Source organism: Sinohyriopsis cumingii, chromosome 1 (genome assembly GCF_028554795.1).
Source record: "Sinohyriopsis cumingii isolate HCF-2022 chromosome 1, ASM2855479v2, whole genome shotgun sequence".
NCBI lineage: Eukaryota > Metazoa > Mollusca > Bivalvia > Unionida > Unionidae > Sinohyriopsis > Sinohyriopsis cumingii.
In genome coordinates, this window is record NC_142961.1 from 160546580 (window position 1) to 160567593 (window position 21014).

General features: G+C 40.5%; 1 long non-coding RNA gene across 1 annotated transcript; it reads right to left on the bottom strand.

Annotated features, from left to right (window-relative positions):
* Positions 1 to 12608: 12608 nt before the first annotated feature.
* LOC149808242 (uncharacterized) lies at positions 12609 to 20734 on the bottom strand. The gene is made up of 2 exons (XR_016424320.1): positions 20359 to 20734; positions 12609 to 14248 (listed from the first exon to the last, which is right to left on the bottom strand). It is a non-coding gene; the product is annotated as an uncharacterized LOC149808242 (long non-coding RNA).
* Positions 20735 to 21014: the final 280 nt, after the last annotated feature.

Consider the following 21014-nt stretch of genomic DNA (forward strand, 5'->3'; position numbering starts at 1 on the left):
GGTGTGTCCCACCACGTTGTACTCCACCACATCGGAATACACGAACATCAAATTCAGTCCTTGGTTCAGTTCTACCGGGGCACGAAATAACTTGCTAAAAGACTCGTTGTCGTAAACGATGGGTAATTCGTTTTTCTTCATCATGGTCTTTCTCATGTTCATGTCTCCGCCCAACATGTCATACAATTCAGGACAAAATAAAATGGACAGGATTTTACTCCGTTCAAATTTCATCAAGAAGCGACGAGCTGCTTTGTGGTACTCCATGGTGACATTTTTGTTGACATGCTCCAAAGCTTTCAGAAACACGACATTAAACCTGGAGGTTATGGTGCTGACCAAATGTTGACCACTAAAATAATAGCCTGGGGGAATGAACAAGTGATAGGTGGTGTACTTTTGTGTACGGGTTTTCTTGTCATATTTGACATTGCTATCCATCCACTGTTGCATTTGCTCGTCATGAACTTCCACATCAAAAAAATTTTGATTGGGAAGGACATTGAGGACTTGGGTCGGGTGAATCATTTCTACTAAAGCCACTTCCCAATGGGCTTCGTGATCTAACTGGATGGCCTGAGGTAATTTGGCCGTGTAACAGCACAACGTGTTCTTGGGAAACACCTCCACAGAACTGTCACTGGGTAAAGTCAAGTAAAATTGGTTTTGGTGACTCATAATTCCAGAGTTCTGTGGCTGTCCGAGGGGTTACTGGACGTCAGAGGCGTGTCTCCGTCTAAAATGGGGTTCTGGTTGTGATTGAAGTGGTGACTGGCACTGGCACTGGACACAAGGTTCCCGGGGTTCCCGTTCGAGGTGAATTTCAGGGAGGGATTAGGAAGCAGGTAACCGATGCAACTGCTCAATAAAATGGTCCACAATTGTTTGTCTCCTTGTTGCAAACTGAAATTGGCGATGGCTGCCCCGATGACACAATACACCACGAAGATTTGGCAGAAAAAGACGATTTGCGTTTTAGGCACACGTTCTCCACACCACACCCACAAGGGTTGTTTTTGTAAATCTTGCACAGAAGAACTAGGTGAAGGAGGAGTGGTCGACGTAGCTGCGTCTGCTGTGTGAAAGGGCATGATGGTCACTTCTTTTTATAGTCGATGACTTGCGAAGCGTCGATCCAAGAATCGAAACTGGGTGGATATCCTTTCCAACGTACTTTGACTTCTTTGACACGTCGTTTGCCCACTTTACGGGTTCTGCGTTCGAGAATGCTTTCGATGTCGTACACGTCGTCTTCTTTTTTGGTCACACGTTGTAACTCAGGCAAATAAAACGTTCCTTTGAGCACTTCTCCGTTCATGTCTTCCAATTTATAGACGGTAGGATGACGGCCATGCACTCGTCCAGTGACGCGAAACAATTCGGTCGTCCAGTTAGGTAAGTAACCTTTGTCGAAAGTGCGTGTGGTTTTGCCAATGCGCACCCAATCTCCTACGACCAACATTCCACTTTTCTCGGGGACAGCCCTCGTCGGGGACGTACCAAACAGACGCTGAAACACCAACACTTCGTTGTCAGGAGTCACGTCTTGCGGGGCACGTCCGATGCTTCGATGGTAAGACTGGTTGTACGCTTGCACCAGGTGCGGTAAGATGTCGATGTACTTCAGAGTGTGGTGATGCGTAAAATATTTCCACATGCGTTCTTTCAAAGTGCGTTGAAAACGTTCCACGATGCTGGCTTTGGTTTCGGGATTCTCGGTGGTAAAAAAATGAATGTCACGTTTCTTTAATTCTTTTTGGAAAGCTTGGTTCAGAAATTCGGTGCCTTTGTCCGTTTGCCATCGAAGAGGGTGACGACCGCTTTGTTTCAACACCCGTTGCAGGGCTCGCACTAACTCGCTGCTGGATTTGGAAGTCAAGGGCACGACCCAGGCAAATTTGGAAAAGACGTCGATGACACAAAACAAATATTTGTAGCCACGATTGTAGCTGGCCAAATGAGAGACATCGGCTAAATCGGCTTGCCATTGATGATCGATGCCTTCCACTCGGGTGCGACTTCTGGCAAACTTGCGTCGAATGGGTTTGTGTAAAGTGTAGGTAGCTTGTTCTTGTAACCATCGTTGCACTTGAGGTAAACGGAGACTTTTCAGTCGCGTTTTGGCAGCACGATACAATTTTTGAACTCCTGCGTAACCTGCAGGATGGGAGGGATCGTAGTAAATGCTAAGACTTTTTCCATTTTTTGTTTGTTTGTTAATAAGACACCCACTCTTGGAGGATGCTACTCTTTTTCTCTTGGGGTATTTTCTTGGATTGCAATGCTTTGCGTGTGCGGCCAGCAATAGGTGTCGAAGAGGAGAAGGATGTCTGAGCGGGGGATATCGGTTCTTGTTTCACTTCTGTCTTCACTTCTGTCTTCATTTTCTTTTTCTCTTGTGATGAAGAAGGGGTGGCCATCATCTTTTTAATCCATCCAATTCTGGAGGTAGGTGGTGTTGTTAACTTGCGTACTTTTTCGGGTGGAGTTTGAAACCCTTCCTCTTCTCCTTTTTCTGTCTTGGTCACGGGTACTGGTGGTACTGGTACTGGTACTGGTACTGGTACTGGTGATGGTGCTGGACTTTTCATCAAGGTCTTAAAATCTTTCCGAGTGGGTAGAGCTGTTTCGTCTAAAGCTTTCTGGTGAAAGAGTTGCAGTCGTTGCAAGAGTTGACCGTACTTTTGCGATTTTTCTGTTTCGGACAAATCTTGGCGATCCATCAAGGACTGCAATTCGTGTTGTAACTGGGACATCTCGCTCAAATGGGGATTGGGAGGTAAATGCGGGGTGTGTTGTTCTTGCCACCGATGGTAATCCATCCATCGTTTGTAAGGCACTAAAGCTAGTTTTCGTCCTTCCATGGGGTTGTCAGGGGTCGATTCTGAGATCTTGGAACTTCCCAGGCCTTTTTATCTTGCTCCCACCAGTCCTCCCAACATGGTTCCCAAGACTCCTTTCAGTATGGGGCCTAACAAGAGAGGTAAAATACCTCCACGTTGCACTAACATCTTTTTTTGACGAATGGGAATTTTCTTTTGAACCATTTGGCGAAGAACGTGACGATGTTTGCCTAAGCATTGTTTCTGGTGTTTGGACAAAGGGATCGTGCCTTTCAAAACGTTCAAACAACATTCGCACACGGTATCGATGACCTCTTTGGAGGCTGTTTGAATGAGTTTTTTTCGTAGGGGTGGAAAAGCTTTGGACAGGACAGATAACATGTCCCCATGTTTGGCTAAACGTGGTGGCAGTCCTTTCCTTTTCTTTCCTTGGGGTTTTCTGGAGGGTGACATCTTTGAGTCTTCAGGAGCACCAAAAAAACACTGATACCCGACTTGGTCACAGGCCTTTTTTATACTGGAACGCGTCGCCGCTGATTGTCTTTACGTCGTATCAGTTTGAAGACAGGCATGACACGTCGTGCAGGGGTACGTAACGGACTAAATCGAGCCAGTTCTTGCTTGGACAAATCCAGTAAACTTTGTAACATGCCCGATCTTTCTTGAACTTTGATTTTGCGAGAAGGTACTTTGTGAGCAGCAGCCACTGCCACTAAATTGGAAGGTCCTGCCACTGGGGAAGTTCTTTTGGGGGTCATCAACGGAGAAGTTCTTGGTGTGATCAACGTCTCCAAGTACTCTTCAGTTCTGGGTGTCATTAACAGAGAAGTGGACAAACGTGAAGCTGCCGCAGACGCAGTCACCGCAGTGGCAGGTCGTAGTTTGCGAGTGTAAGGTTGCGTCCTGGCCGAAGTGCCTCTCTTGCGACTAGTTTTCTGTGGACTTTTCTTTTTCTGGGGGCTTCTTTTCTTTTTCCGGGGTGGTGGTGGTGTCTGGTCAGAGGAGGGTCCTGCCACTGGAGAAGTTCTCCTTGGGGACCTGGTCTTTTTCTTCTTGGGGCTTCGTTGGACTTTTGTCTTGGGTATAACTTTGGGGGCATTAGGATCCCATCTTAAGAGTGAGCGAATGATGACCCCTCTGAGAGTACCGCTCCCTCCAGGTTTCAAAATGATTTGTTTTTTGGTTTGAGTGTCGATGCGGGGATCGGCCAGTTGGACCAAAGCGACTTTGTTTCGATCGAAAAAGCGTTTGGTTTGATGAGGAATCTGAATGATTCCTTGGAGTAATTGACGTGCCGTCACCGTGAACCATCGTAAGACTTCTTTGAGACTAGCTTCTAAAACACGAGCTCGTGTTTGTGGATCTTTTTCTCGACTGATGCCATACAAGGCACGAATCAATTTGACGGGAAGATGCGACTGAAGGGACGTCATGTTCGCACTGAGAGTGAGACAGACGAAAAAGGGTCTGAGGTTTTTACAGATTTTTTTTATGTGGAGTGAAATGAAGTCGAGGACGGAGACGTGTACAGGACAGGCCCTCCGTCTTGGCACCAGTGGTGAAACAAGTGGGTACGAAATCGCAAATCCTCAGGAGTCGTAGGTTTCAAATCGACGAGTAAATAGGCGTGTGGCGTTTGAGTGGCATCGTCGTACGCCTGAGTCAGCCAAGGCGTTCCTAACTGTTTGGCTAAGACTTGCACTTGCGATTTATCTCGAGGGCTTTTAAACAAGACCACGTAATGCGCATTGAGACTGATGGTGCGATGGGCTTTACTTTGTTGAAACAAATTTTGGGTGATGTAAACGACACTGGCATTACGGTGATGCCCTTTGCGCGTGAACCACAGTTTAATTTCTTCTTCGTCTTCTCCTAACATGTCGTCGAAAATGACCAAATGGGTTAGACGGGAGTCAGAGACGATGCCATCGTCTTCTTTAGGAATGCCTTCCACAAACACGATGGAATCGCCTTGACTTTCTCGCTAGAGGCTGTACGCCGATTGCCACTCTTTGTAACACCACACGATTCGTTGAGGGGGTCGATCGATCAAATGATGTTTATGTTCGATCAAACGTTTGACGAATTCGGTTTTGCCTGAACCGCTAGGTCCAGCAATGAGCATGTTAAAGGGATGGCGAAGATACAAAGCCTCCCAACTGGCACGATCTAAGTGTTCGTCGATGACTTTGACAGTAGAGGAAGAGGGAGCTGAGACAGCAGAGGTAGCCATGGTGTGAGAAATGTCACTTGTGACACGAAAAACAAACAAGACAAGAGTTTATATACTTTTTCAGAACACGTTTATTGAATGTTTCAAACATGAATACGAAAGACAAAAATGCATAAAAGCCAAAGGCTTAAGTACAAGAATAAAAGGCACATGATAACCATGAACGTGGAATAAACACAAGTGTCTGTACAACATGTTTTGGGTAAAGTTCTAACCAGTTCTATAGTAGGGGTAAGGTCACACAAGTGTCCTCCCGAAAGGGTCTTTCAGGCCTGTCCACGACAGTCCTGTCCTGGGTGACGGGTTCTTCTGGCACCGTCACTAACACAGGTTGAAAAGTAACTTTTTTCCTTGAATAACTCTCGTGCATACTGGGCCACCTCTTGTGTCCAAGCCTCAAAACCCTGGTCTCGGTGATGTCCAACATTTGACTCCTAACCAATCTGGTTTCTTCTTCGTCAACGACATGGTAAGTTACTTCAATGAACAATGAACTATCGATCTTGCCTAGGGTTCCTTTTCATATACAGACCAATACCAACGTGACCGTACGGTAGGGTAAAGTGATTGGGAAGTCGCACTCGCTTCTGGTATACAATTTGATAGACTTTTTCCAAGGGTCGACTGACGATGTGGTGAGTGGGTAAACGTACAATCTTGTTCGGTTGATAGGTGGTCACTTTAAAGTTTCCATCCTCTCCCGATTGCAAGGCTTCTTTCAATACCCCAAAGTTGACCACTCGACTGGTACGATGATTCAGAGTCAGTCCTTTCACTTTGCACGTCGTGTGCACTTCTCCTTGTTTGTCCCGGTATTCGTAGCCGTAATTTTTGGGACCACCACTGACGAAACTTAGAATCTTGTCGTCGGGATGCTCGTCTGTCCAGGCTCCTAAACGGTCTCCTTCGATGTCAGGGTGCTGTTGAATCGGGTGATGGATGTAAATGCAACTGTCCGTGTCAAAGTACAGGACGCGTTCTTCTAACAGTTCTAAAGCTTCGTACAATTTTAAGCGAGCATGAGCTGTCACGTAAGCCGCAATGATGACGTTTCCAAAAGGATCGTCTTGTACAAAGTCCAGATCTTCTTCGTAATTGACCAAGATCAAACCCTCTCGAACGACGTCCACGTGTTTCATGTATTTGGTTTTGTCGTGAATCATCTGGAAGTAGCGGGAAGGTTCTGTCAAATATTCCGTCTTGGGTAAACACGGTCGTTGTGCCATTTTACCCCACAAGCAATTTAACATCACTTTGGCAAACGATCGCCTGCCTTCGTTTTTTTCGATGTGGTCTAAAGAGATGCCTTCTTGTGCGTAGTATTTCTCTTTGAATTGTATTTGGTCTTCGGGAGTGTGACACCAGGAAGGATAGCCGCTGGCTTCTTGTTTCATTTTCAAAAAGGCATCCACGTAGTCGGCGAAAATGACTTTCTGAGTAGGGTCACCCTTGTGGTACTGTTGTGTCTTGGGAAAGTGGCAAATTTCGTACACTTCTAACAGTTGGTATCCCATGTCCAGAGCTTTGAACAATTCCACGCTGACCCAGGTTCCCGTCAAGGCACGTTCTTCCTGGCTGTGATGGCAAGGTTGGTCCTGGTTGCACGTTTCGGCACAAGTACGGCACAAGGGAAACATCAGTTTGCCTTGACAATGGTGAGGTAAGACGGGATGGTATAGGTTCGTGGGAGGCAAAACTTTACACTTGATCAAGCCTTCGTATTGTCGAATGTTTTTCAGGTCGATGTGTTCCGTGAACAATTGCGGGTGCCCTACAGGAAAGCGACAATATTTGCACACGTAGGGATACAGCGAACACACGTCCAAGTATTTGATTTCTTCTCCTTTCTCTTCGTCGGCTTGGTACAGCAAACAGGTGGCATTGGTCCTTCCTCCGTACAAACTATCCCTCGGGTTCAGCGGGTCCATGAACTGGTAACTTTCCACGAGGCGTTTAAACTCGGGATCGGTTTTCAAACGGTGATCGTACTCGTGTTCCCACATTTCCACCACTTGGTATCCTTGCTGTTCTAACTTTAGGCGTCGCTGACAAGTGTCCTGGTACAAGTCTTCCATGGTTCGTTGCAAAAACTGATTTTTAGTGTCACGGTCAGGGTAACAGACGGGACATCCGTGAAATAAGCATCCGTTAAACTCGTACACAATCTTGGGGTTTTCTAAGTCCCAGCCATCTACCGAATACGTTCCGATGGTCTTTTCACCCCCTCCGTTGCGGGCATGCTGAATCCATTTGTGTTCCTTGTCGCACAAGTAATGTAACCAACGTAGGGCTTTGACCGAGTATTGACGCTTGACATAGTGGGTCGTTTGAGGACTGATGACAGCCACGGTGTTTTCAGGCATGAATCGTTGGCGGTACACTAAGGAACACGCTTTGGCAATGGTGCAAGCTTCTTTCAAAGGATCGACCCCTCCGTGTTCCATGAACAGTTCTCGAAATTTTCCACAGCAACGCCGTAAAATGTCCACGTCGGAACGACAATACTTTAACATTTCTTCCTGAAAGTCGAAAGGGTCCGAGTCGTGAGCTTGGTGCCAAGCGTAGAAAGCTTCTCGTTGTTCGGTACGCATGTTGTCGGGGTCGTAATAGTGAGCCTCAGGCAAATGGTGTAGAACAGCATGTTGATTGGCTTCCGTATTGAAAAAGTGTGGAAAGTACCCTTTAGCCATTTCTGTCATTCCAAACGTTTTAGGCATTCGGCTCAAAGGCATGGCCAAGTAACTTATCGAATCTTGAAACTGTACTTGTCCCACTTGCATGAAAATGATTTTGGCTCCGTTCAAAATCACTTTAGGACGTTCGGTGCCATGTTCCGTATAGTACCTCAAAAGAAACTGTCCATCGTATCCGGAGAAATTGTGAGTCATCACCGTGGCATGACGATGACAATCTCCGTAACGTTCGATGTCCTCTTGCTCCACGTCTTGTCGATGGGGTCTAAGACCCATTGGGCAAAATCGGCTAACGTGTTTGGTCCCCGAAAGATTTTTTCACGTCCTCCAGGAATCTTGCTGCAGTGAGGGCAATGACTGAAGATAGGTTCTTGAATGCACTTCTCGCACGCTTGATGTGCCACGCAGAAATTAGGGATGTGAATGCCAGTCTCTTGCATGCATTCGAAATCGAAAAAGATGAAATTGCCTTTCTTCTTGTGACCGTCCTCTTTCTCTGGTGGGGGTTGGTATTTTTGCACGTAACATTCGTGTTCCAAGTCCACGATGTGGTGACAAATGTGACATTTTTTCTTTCCTCGACATACGTGTGCCTTGGCATTGTTGGTAAGTATGCCTTGTCCACACGTAGGGCACAATCTCAGGAATTGACAAGCACATTTCTTCTGTGAACCTTGTGTTTTCAAATGTTGCTGGTAACAGGTAGGGCTGACAAACGTGCGCAGACAAGTCGAACAAGGCACTGGTTCTTCGCTCAGACAGGGTGGAGAGGCCAAACATCCTGGGCATTTCAATCCACAATGCTTGTGTTGCTCTCGATTGTTATAACCATACTCACATTTCTCACAATAATAACCGTATCCCAGGAATCCGGTGATACTGGTAATGGTATCGAAATGGTCATCGTGATAATAAAGGTGAATGTATTTTCCGTCCTTAAAATCCTGGCCTCGAAACAACAGAGACCCGCGCATTTCTTGAGGGTGCACTTTCAAGGTGTAGCGTGGAGCTAGGGCATCTTGCAATTTTTGCATCTCAGGAATGCCACAGGGTGTGTCTTTGGACAGGCCAGCTTGTTACAACAGGAGTTCTGCTTCGTTTCGTTGTTTGGCTCGATCGGATCGTTGAATAGTGTTCCAGGTTCTTTTCCATTCTGTCGTGTCGTTCTTGTTGGCATAGGTTCGTCCCACCACGATGGCACGGGCTAAACACATCTGGTCATGAGGATTGTGAATTTGGACAAGACTACGCTTAATGCTGCGAAGCTCGTTCACCAATAACATCTTTTTGCGTCCTGTCCCTTGAGGAAGAGAGACGTGGGCCATTTTCAGTGTGGCTTTACCATCGGTGATGTCAAACTGGTCATTAGATTGTTGTACGTGTTGAATCTTGTCCATGATTTTGGAAGGGATTAGTTCTGCAGGTCTGCTAAACTCGATCCAAACAGGGGATTTCAAACCGTCGTGATCTATGGATAGTGTCAAGCAATCGTCTTCTTTGGGTTGACATTGTCGCTTGAGTGCGGTGAGCAAAGAATCCCACATCTCGGTGATGAACCCTTCTGCTTTCTCCAACGGTACGTCGGACTTGAAATCTTTAAACTTCACCGTGTAGGTGTAAGCCGTGGTTCTAAATTTTCTAGAGGAGCGCTTTTCCGTCTCTCGAATGGAATAGTATTTTTCAGGGTTGACTAAGGGTGACGAACTTGGTTTAGAGGTTTCAAATTCTGGTTCACTCATGTCCTCTTCAAAATCACTGGCATGAATCTGTGCCAAGATTTCAGCCCTGGTACGAGGCGATAGATCACGTTTCTGCCTCTTACTTTCTTCTTCTTCTTTCTTCTCGAATGAATGGGATCGTTTCATCTTGAGTGCAAAACGTCAAATGACTCAAGTTTAAACACCATAGACTAATTTATAGTCTTGGCAAACCAGCGTATATAAAAAGGGTGTGTGTCTTGTCCTTTCACTATTCATTTCACTCTCAAGCTGAGCACAACGATGGAAGAGACTACCCAGATGGAACGTTTCGTCAGAGCTTTGCGAGGGGTCATTAGAAAATTCTCTTGAGACCAGCCGACGGACTACTCTCCTTCCTTTCGAGATAAAAGTCAAGATACTTGCTATATCTGTAAGAAGAAAGGGCATTGGTCTTCAGAGTGTCCAGACCGTCAAAAAAGAAAAAAAAAACAGGGGCTAAAAAAGACAAAAGTCAAGATACCTGTTATTATTGTAAAGAAAAAGGACATTGGTCTCCAGATTGCCCAAAAAAGAAACAAGAGGAGTCAGAAGAAAAGAAGGATTCTTCAGAAGAAGAGAGGGATTCTTCGGAATAAGAGAGGGATTCTTCAGAGGAAGAAGAGGAAGAAAGAAGACAATTCTATTTAAAAGAGGCAAAGAAACAGGAGAAGAAAAGAAGAAGGGAAGAAAATGAGGAAAAAACGGTGAAGAAATTCAAAAAACAGAGAGACTAAACAAGGAGAAAGAAGAAGTTTACGAACTTTTTAAAGTGTTCTGTGGTGAATTGTGAATTGGATTGTAAAAAATGGATAAAAGAATACATGAATGATATAAGGTAAGTGTCTTTGAGTTTTGATTTTAAAATAAGAAGCTACACTCACGCACTCATACACAGACACGTACTATAAGGCTAAAATGGGTGGGGTTTATTTTTGAGTTATTGGCAAATTGAAATTGTATTTCTTTTCGAGAAATGTGGGTGGCCCTGAAAAGGGCCTTTTTATTTTGGTGTAGGGGTGAGTTTAACCAATCAACTTTAACTGCCTTAAGCCTTTGCCACGGCCAAGGCCTACTTCTGATGATTGGGTTGAAATCACTAAGGGTGGTACGACAGGCTTAGTCACAGGGTTGGCGTGTTTAGCTCGGGAAGGTCGTATTCTCTTCGGTCGTGATAAAGAAGTCTGATACATTTGTTTCAGACTTCTTAACTCCGCTAAAATGTCCAACAGTACCGTAGCCGTTTGATTTTCACCCTCTTGTTTCTTTGCTGCTACTTCTTCTTGCTGTTGTTGCTGTTGTTTTTTTCTTACCTCTTCTTGTTGCTGTTGCTGTTGCTGTAGGAGAAAAGCTTGTTCCGCTTCCTTTTGTCGTTGCATAAATTTCTCCAATTCTTCTTTCTGTCTCTGTCTAAAATTCTCCACTTGCGGTAATGAAGAAGGTAACGAAGGTTCCGGAACAAATTCTTGCGAGGTAAGAAAATCCACAAAATCCCAATGTACCTCTTCTGAAAGTAAGTCCGGGTTCCCTTGGGCAGTCTCCCCTGCTGGTGCACCCCAATGGATCGTTTTCTGAGTTTCCGTCATGTTGAATCACTGTCGCATAGATTGACTACACACAAGCGCTAGCGAATCTATATAGACCAACTGACGTCACAGACTACTCTCTTCGGATTGGATGCGGGCTGACTGAATTTTGTAACGCGTGTTTGGATTGGTGAATGAACTCAATCCGTTTCAATCCTGCCTCTACCTATAAATAAGCGCAGTTCAGTGCATTGATTCACCTGTTCTCGTCGCTTCAAGATGTGGACCGATGTGTAATCTTCTACGCTTGTGTCTTCCATGATGTTCCGGACGGACATACCCATGTATGTCCGATCCAAGTGGGCCGTTGTCCACAGGACAAACACCAGCCTGTGGATACGTAGGATCTACGTAGAAAGACAAGGATGCCTGAAAAGAGTGCTGATTTACGGACCAACAGTGAGACGTAGCCTAAGGACAAGAAGAAGACCAATGCGGTACCATTTATGTTAATGAATACATTAACATAAACCCAAAGGCCCTTTTCAGGGCCAGCCATATTTCTCGAAAAGAGATAGCCTTTCCATTGCCTACCCCTTTTCTAAATTTAAATTTAAATTTAAAAAAAACTTTTTAAAAAGAAAAAAAAAATCCCATATTCAATTCCCCTTGCCCCTAGACAAACCCAAACTCTATTCCCATGTTAATTTCCCTTGTCCCTAGACAGACCCAAACTCTATGTTAAATTCCCATTGTCCCTAAAATGGCCCAGCGTTTTTCTCCATGTTAAATTTCCACTGTACGTGTATTGTCCCACGATTTTTCTCCATGTTAAATCCCCTTGTACGTATATTGACCCACGATTTTTCGCCATGTTAAATTTCCATTGTACGTATATTGTCCCAGGGGTCTCCGTAATGCTAATTCCCATTGTACGTATAGTATCCCACTTAACTACTGACGTCGGTTGTGGGTTACAAAACCACGTATTAAACTGGCCCCAATTTCAAAATAGATCTTACGTTCACACTCAACGTTGTCTTGATTCAAGCGATCGGATTGGATAAAATCATAATTTCAAAACAAATCGCTAAATTTCCATATTTGAGTAATGCAAGAAACTTAAAATGGATAGTAAAATCCCGGGCCAGCCTAGCTGTAAATTAGAAGGTGACAGGATCGAACCAGACTGGCTCTCGTCGAATGGCGTCTTTTATTATTATCCAAATAAATGTTAAGTATAAATACAAGTAAAACGTTTACACTTGTAATTTTTATTTAAATGCATGCTGGTGTTGATGGTGTAAAACCTAGTGGGGTAAGAACATGTGTTTCTGAATACTGTCTGTTTGAAGCATTTGTTGAGCTGCATTTATAATGAGTCAGGAGAAAAACACTCGAAAAAAAAGAAAGCATGAAAATATGCAGCATGTCATAAACCGTTTCATGGGAATGAGCATCCAATGATGCACATATGGTTCCATTTTATCGAAACTAATGTATTTAATATAGAAATATAAAAATTACATCTAAAGACATTTTGCCCTTATAATTTGGGAAACTTTTGTTTTATCGACGCTCACTTTAAAAACGCATTATCTGCATGATTTTCAAAGTGACTCCATTACTGGCATCAAAGAGTTTTATCATGAGATAGAAATACTATATTTTATTTCCATCTAGTGCATATGTACACGGATTAGTCAGGGAGGCAATCTTTCGTACAATAAATATTCTGTCCCCAAACGTCTTTGGGTCAAATATATGCAATCTAGATATAATGTCTTAATCTTATGGTAAAAATACCCCTTCGCCATAAAAGTGTCTCCAATGTAAAACGTGCCCATATCGTTCCTCCTATACAAATTACAACCGAGCACTGACATAATAAAGTTATTAGATCTAAAGTACAGTATTATAAATCTGAACAAAGAACATTAATAAAAACCGAAACAAAAATAACATATATCAAACAGGAATAAACACATCGTTTTCATGGACTGACTTGGCTTTCGGGATTGAAGCAAACTATGATATGGACCCTGGAAACGGCCATTTTCCTTTCAATTATCCATCAAGCATCAGATAGATTCGACTATCCACAATGCAAATTATCGACTATGATTCAAATATACTACTGAATATGAAAATATGGGTTTGGTTTTCTGGGCGTATCACAGGGTATTTGCGATGCTGATTTATTTATTCGTTGATTTAGGCAATCGTTAATGGATTGTAACTTGCAAGAGAGGCACAGAGCAGTAAATGGAACAACGCTTTAATAAATTATAAAAGTCATATAGAATGTGAAAAATACTTTTATGTTGAAAACAATGAATTAAGACATTTGTACACTCTCTTTATATTAGGAGAATTTCCTATTAATAAAGTTACTTGCAGACGAAAAATGTTGAAAGGGCATATATATATATTATGTTATTTACATGACAGTGGGGCAATTGAAGATGAATAATACAAAAAATACTCAGAATTAAGATGTATGTTTCTTCCAAAATACTATTAAGAATACTCGTCTTAGGACATATTTTGAAAGTTACTTGGTAATAAATTTGATAATATAATCAGAAAAACATTAAACATGTAATGTATTCATTTGAAAATGGTGATTATGGTACGTCTGAAATGCACGAATACTGGGTATACTGGATAAATGAATCAAAGACAGATCTGGTAAAGCACTGAGTATACAAAATGTGATGGCCAGCAATACACACTAACAAGTGTGTGTGTGTGTGTGTGTGTGTGTGTGTTAGAGAGAGAGAGAGACACACACAGAGATAGATACATACAAGGACAGAAATTTAAAGAAAATATTTTAAGTTGGTTAAATATTTGCCAGTTATGGTTTTGCAATTACAACCTCTGATGGCAACAGTTATGGATGATGATCATTTTAAGAAATATCACAGTCAAGCAATCTCACTATCTGTGTCCAACCGACTGAATATAATCTCACTGTCTGTGTCCAACTGACTGAAAATTATTCCACTGTCTGTCCAAATGACAGAATAAATGAGATCATATAATTTCTTGAATAAAAATTAAAGTGTAAAGTTTGCTTTGCAGAGCAGTTCCAAGATTTGCGCAAACTCCATGTTACAACATGATTGTTTACATCTTTGCTAGAAGACTAAAATGAAGATGAATACGTCATCTCCTGAGTTAATGACGTCAGCATGATCGGCGAAACGTGTATCTGCAAATATAAAAAACTTCATATATAAAAATCACATCTCTCTCTCTCTCTCTCTCTCTCTAGATCTAGATTAAGATCTCCGGTGTTTAAACCAAAAGATCCACTTTCCTAAAATAGAACATAAAGTAAGACCAAACAATCAATATTAAAATCACTGATTGGAAAATTGCTTCATATCATCTACCTAGACAAAGATACTACAACTGGACTTTGGAATAAATAATGAAAAAATGATCTATGATTTTAGGACATACACGATATGATTCCGATACAAGTTGTCAATATATGAAAAGACCTAACCCACTGACCATATATGTCCATTGACCCCGGTGTATGACCCAAGGGCAGGAATGGTACAGGAAATAAGGGAAGTATGATGTTCGTGCTTGTTCTAAATAAAGTGTTGTTGTTGTTGTTGTGGGTTTAACGCCACTTTTCAGCACATGATAAGTTATACATGGCGGTGGAGGACGAACTCGGGTAATTCCCAGAAGGAACCACCAACCCATGGGATAAATGAGATGTCAACTGGATTTTAGAAAGTACTATAACCAGAAAACCCCAAAAGTTTCATACTTTTTTTACTTAATGATCTCATCTAAGAATATAAACCAAGAACAGGAATGGTGAACTGTGATAGATAAGAACTTGAATGGGATGCTGTTTTCTTACAATTAATAATACTGATCGTGATCATCATCAACAAAAATAACTGTACTACTTCATAACCCTGTGACAACAGTGGTATCGGGGATAGTGCGGTATGGGATGACATAATTTTTCAACAGTTATGTGAAATGAGTGTGGGATTTTTTTTACATTAGAGAGAAAGAATGGAAAAAATAACCAAAATGTGTTCAGATTTCTTGACCGCCAGGACCCATCTTAGTATGTAACCCGGGAAACAACAGCAGTACAGGAAGAAGGGTGTTATATTCTAAATTTGCTGCTGTTGGTGTTGTTTTGGGTTTAACGCCATTTTTCAGCGCATGAAAGGCTATACATGGTGGTCAGTATATTTGGTGGACAAAGAACCCGGGCAAATCTCCGTCAGAACCATTGACCCACGCGAATCTACTGGCAAGCTTACCCACATAAGGAAGGCAGAACGGAGGGCCATAGTAATGCTGATATAAGAGGAACGTGTAATTATATTATATTCCAAATATACATTGAAATGGGTACGGGGTTACAGAAATATCAATAAAAACTATCAAAAAAAATTTAACAAAATATATCCCCAAAATAATTATTGACCACATCACCCCACCGAGGGGCAGGAGTGGCACTAATAGAATGGGGTATGTGGTGCTATTATGTTCCAAATATGGCATCAATACAGAACGTGATTGCAGAAAATATATATAAAAAACACTTTTACCAAAAACTTGAACTAAAATGTGGCTCCAGAAGAATTCGTTATTCAGTTGCTCCAAGCAGGATTAGGGGTGGTACTAAGTGATCATACTGTATTCCAAATATGAAAAAAATCGGGTAATGTTACCGAGAGAAAAAGGGAAGAAGAAAACCCAAACTATCATCATAACTCTTCCCCATATTCATTTCTGACATTACTGTGGCACTCAGAGGAATGAGTAGAACTATGAGAAGTAGAAATTCATGATGATATTATATTCCAAATACGAAGAGATTCGGACAAGAGGCTCTGATATAGAACTGATGGCAGGGCCGGGTCAGGGCAAGTAGAGGGTGAGGGGTTTACAAACTTTCAAAAGGGCCCCGACTTTCCTCGAAATTACACCAAAGAAAAAGTATGTGTCTATTTACTCAAAGTGTGCATAATACCTCGCGTTAACATTCCACTCTTGTCTGGCTCTAACCGTTAACCAGCTGAGTCCTAATTAAAGTTTAATTCATGCAACAAGCAGATGTTAATTATTACTGTCTATCAAGTTTATTGGCAGGCTAATCCATACGTCAGTCTTAATTTGTAGGTGGCACGTTGACCGCGAAAGACTGTACTGTACTGTGAAATACTCTACAAAATTGTCCACCCTTACTTGAAGTTACAGTTGGTTGGTTGGTTGGTTGGTTCTTAATGGTACATTCAACACATTATTGTCTATATCATGCCAAAGAAACGACAGCTTTATGCCATTCTAAAGAACGCACAGAGGCTTACAAGTCTGATGCTCTACCGTCTTAGCTACTGCAGATCCCCCACCCCCACCCTCATTGAGGGATGGGCAGAACACAGTGCAGATGCCATCATTACTGGTCCCCCTATGGAGGGATGGGCAGGACAAAATGCAGACGTCCTCATTTCAAGCAATAGGGGCATAAAAGGTTACAGTACACCGCCAGAATAATTTTATACCATATATAATATACCGGTTGATGAGAGGTTAAGTACACTGATGAAACAAGGATAAGGGAGATTCAGACCATGGCTATAATGTTATTCTGGGTCACAAAACATTTGTCTAAAAACTAGAACTGAAAATGACTTACCTACCTTATTTCGAAACAAATTTTTATTAAACTAATGACCCATTAAGCTTTGTGTTTGTGTAATATATATATATATATATATATATATATATATATATATATATATATATATATATATATATATATATATATATATATATATATATGACTCAATGGTCTTAAACTACATAACAAAAAAAGGCATAATCAAAAAGTTTTGTATAATTTAAAAATATAATTGAGTGCCCTAAATACAAAGTGAAAGAATTCAAAATAAAAGAGTTTGGTGAATGAATTCCTAAAATCCTAAAAGTTATATCAATACCAATAGTTCAAAGTAATCCAAATTGGTTCCAGAGGTATTCCAAATGACATCATTACTGTACTAATGTGTCAATAGTACAGAAGAAATCACTGATATAATCCCAAAACTTCTTTAAATGAATTCATATATATATATATATATATATATATATATATATATATATATATATATATATATATATATATATATATATATATATATATATATATTCACCTCCCATTATTATCTCACATGTATTTTGTTTTCTTAAAACCATCATTAATAAAGCTATATTGTTTGTTTTCAAGGTAAAAATAATTATCCTTACCTCATTAGTGTTTTTGTACCACCTCTGAAATTTCTTTTCATTCTGGAAACCATAATGCTCATCAATTACTATAGAAATTGCCCTACATACCCACTGTTCAATTTTATTACATGCTTAATATATCACATTTATAATATATGTTGTTAATCAATTTACTGGTAATTTATGTCATGTATAATATATATTGGTAATCAAATTTCACATATATTTACCAGTAATTTATTGGAAAGATTGTATCTTGGTCAAGCATGAGCCATTCTTTAAGGTGTTCTACTTAGCAGACTGAAAGAAACCTGACTATTTATTTCCAAACCATATGATATAATCTGAAGGTTTAAAACATACATTTTGATTGATATATTTATGTGTGAATTATTCTGGTTTCTCTTGCTAGGTGATGCTGCAGTCATTGAAAAAAAGAAGTAATTATGATTTAACTTCTAAATCTACAAGTGAAGCATGAAACCACTAGACTGTAACACATCCTTCAATATTGTTAATTGGTACAAATAATAAGTCTCTGACAGCAACACCTCACTGCAAGCAAGCAGTGACAATCCCATGACCTGTCAACAGCTGGTACAAACTGTTGATAGAGTAGTCATATAATCCTGTCAAAGTTGATCTATATTTGTATATGTATGTACCTGTTTATAAAACACCTTTTTAACACTTGTATATAATACATAAAGTGCACAAAAAAGAGAAAGGTGTTTGAACCAGGTCCAAGCTTTGGAGCTTGATATAATTCAAGATAAGTCTCAGATTTAAAAATGCTAATTTTATTTGCCAGCATGATTCTAATTTAGGAATTTCCACATAAACAATAAAATTACAAATAAACAAAGCAGAGAGTCGCAATACCAGATGACCAGAATTACTGCAAAGAAAATTACTTTCACGTATGTAGGGAGGAACAGTGCATCAGCACAATAATGGCTAAATGATTCAGATTAATATTCAAGTTATTTAAATAAAAATATAAAACACCTCCCACTTAAACATTAGGAAGATAACTCTTCCAACTGTAAATGTAGTAACACAGGATAAAATGTGGAAAAGATGCTAAAATTAAGACAAATATAATAAACATAAAATTCTTTTAAGACAGGATGATGCAGCATTTTACTTACTGAAAACAGTCTATGTGTCATACATGTTGGACCAAGGTAAGACAAACTGAACAATCCAGTTGCTGCCACAAATAATTCACACATAGCTGGGAAAAATGGTCAACAATGGTCTACAATAATTACAAACTTGCCATGGTTGATTGCCTTCTAGTGGCAGAGGGATAAGGTCAAGAGACTGTCATCTGTAGAATCTAGGATAATCTTGGTGAGCCAAATTAAATATCTGCCAAGACTGACTGACTTCTAATGGCTGATGGGTAGAGCCTAGACTCATCAACTGTAATATCTGGTAAAATCCTTTTCAGCCCAATGAAAGATTTGCTGTGATTAAGTGCCCCGTGCCCCCAGCAGATGTAGTATACAGCTAACCTAGACCCTTGTCAACTGTAGCATCTGGAACAGTAAAACCTTTCTCTTGAAAGACCACTGCTGTGAGAGACAACCTGTCTTGAGAGACCAGATACTCAATACACAGATTTACTGAATATATAGTATTAAGATCTGTCACGAGAGACCACCTTTCTTGAGAGACCATTATCTTTTAGCAAATGTGGTGGTCTTTCAAGACTGGTTCTACTGCATGAGCTTATTCACAGAGATGCAGTATCTTGGTAGAGCACTGAACTCATAATCTAAGGGTTGTGGGTTCAATACCTGCCCAGGCTGCCTGATTATGTCTTTGGGAATGCACTTAGCTCCCATATTTTTTGCATGATATAGCCAATAATGTGTTTAAAGTACATTATAAACCAACAAGAATAGAACAACAGCCCCATGATAGATTTGCCAGAGTTAACTGACCACAGTAGTGAGGGGAAGAGCTATGAAACTCAAAACCGAACAACTGTGGAAATAAATCCTGAATCCGTCCATACTGGAGATAATTTTCCAAAACCTAATATATACAGAATCTATGTTGGGGTTTGGACCGAGACAAGGAAATCGTGTCTTGTGGGGAGACATATAATGTAACCCCGTGACTGGGATTTCCTTGTCTCAGTCCAAACACCAACGTACATTATTTTCCTCACCCAATATTTTCTTTTAAAGTAAAAAGAACTCTTCACCAGTGTAATATAGTTCACATGCAAATGTTTACATGTGGCTCATTAATACAAATATGTTAATGAGGGCTGTGATGTGACCATTGCATCCGAAGTACAGTTAAACATGTGAGCAAAGAAAAAAAAAAACAACATAAGACATCGCATAGTAATGAGGTATTATCACATTTAATATACTTTATATGAAATTGCCACTAAATAATTAATACACTGTTTCATTTTCATCAGTTCCAATTTTGAAAAGTTATACTGTAAATAATGAAACGATACAGGGTACTCAGCTCTACTGTAGTTATACTTAGTACAAGCTGTAATGAAGAGTAACATGTTGCATTAGATTATTCATGGGTAATTAGAGACCTGTGTCACTATCGTATATAGCTCTCCTTTCCTATGGAGGAGGTGAAACTGTTTGTGACTTACGTGTGTTGTCCTTAATATTAATTGTAAAATTACCCCCTGTATAAAAGACCCTCCAGACAGGGACCCTGGCGGATAACCATGTGCTAAACTTTCAAGTTCACAGATTCTTTGAAAAATTATGTTTTTGTCTTTGTTTTTGTCTTAATGTGTTAACAAAAATAACAACAGAACAAAACTGTCGGGTGATGTGTCTTACGTTGTAGAACTAGCACAGCAGAAAACAAATGTTTTTTGTTGGGTTTTTTAAAGTAGTTCTGAGGGTGTGGACACATTGAAGGGGACGACTGGTCTGAGATGACTAGACTGAGATAGAAAAGTAAGGTTTGCAAAACAGCAAGATTTCTCTGTCGCATGGGTGAGAAATTATAAACAATAAAGCAGTAATCTGTAGACCAGGTTTGGAATACCTTTTGTACCTCAACACGTTGCACCACGGTCCACTCCCGATGAAAGGTTAAGAGCCAAATATTTCATCTTCCGCTCGTTTGGCCATATCCTTGAAGAAATTTCTCTTCCTTTTCAAATAGTTCATTCTAAAAGCTTTCAGTCTGTAACCGACATACACACCAGCAATAAATGCTATTCCTGCCACAACAATAAGTTCCGTAGACTTATTCATGTTGTACGAAAATAGGTAACAATTCTTGTTTGCGTTTACTATAGAATTCACCCAAAGGAATCAAGTACGCAAAGTCGTACTTCGCGTCATCAATTCCTGCAGTGAGAATGAGACCATTTCATTATTAAAATATTCGTTTTTACTGAAAACCATTGTTAAAGGTAGCAAACGTGTACCAGCGGAAAAACCATCGTTCCTAATGGATTTTATTTCATCAACGATCCACATTCAAGACCCTGTGGAAAATAATGCAAATTTAATAATAATAGAAACATTTTAAGATCTGTTACAATTTATAAGCTGTCAAAAATGAACTGGCTATACTATATAACATAACAAGATATCAAATAAAGTTATCAGATATCTGAATAAATTCTGTTCATATGATATAAAATAAATTTATAAGATATATTTTAACCTTTAAGAGATATCGTGTAACCTTTT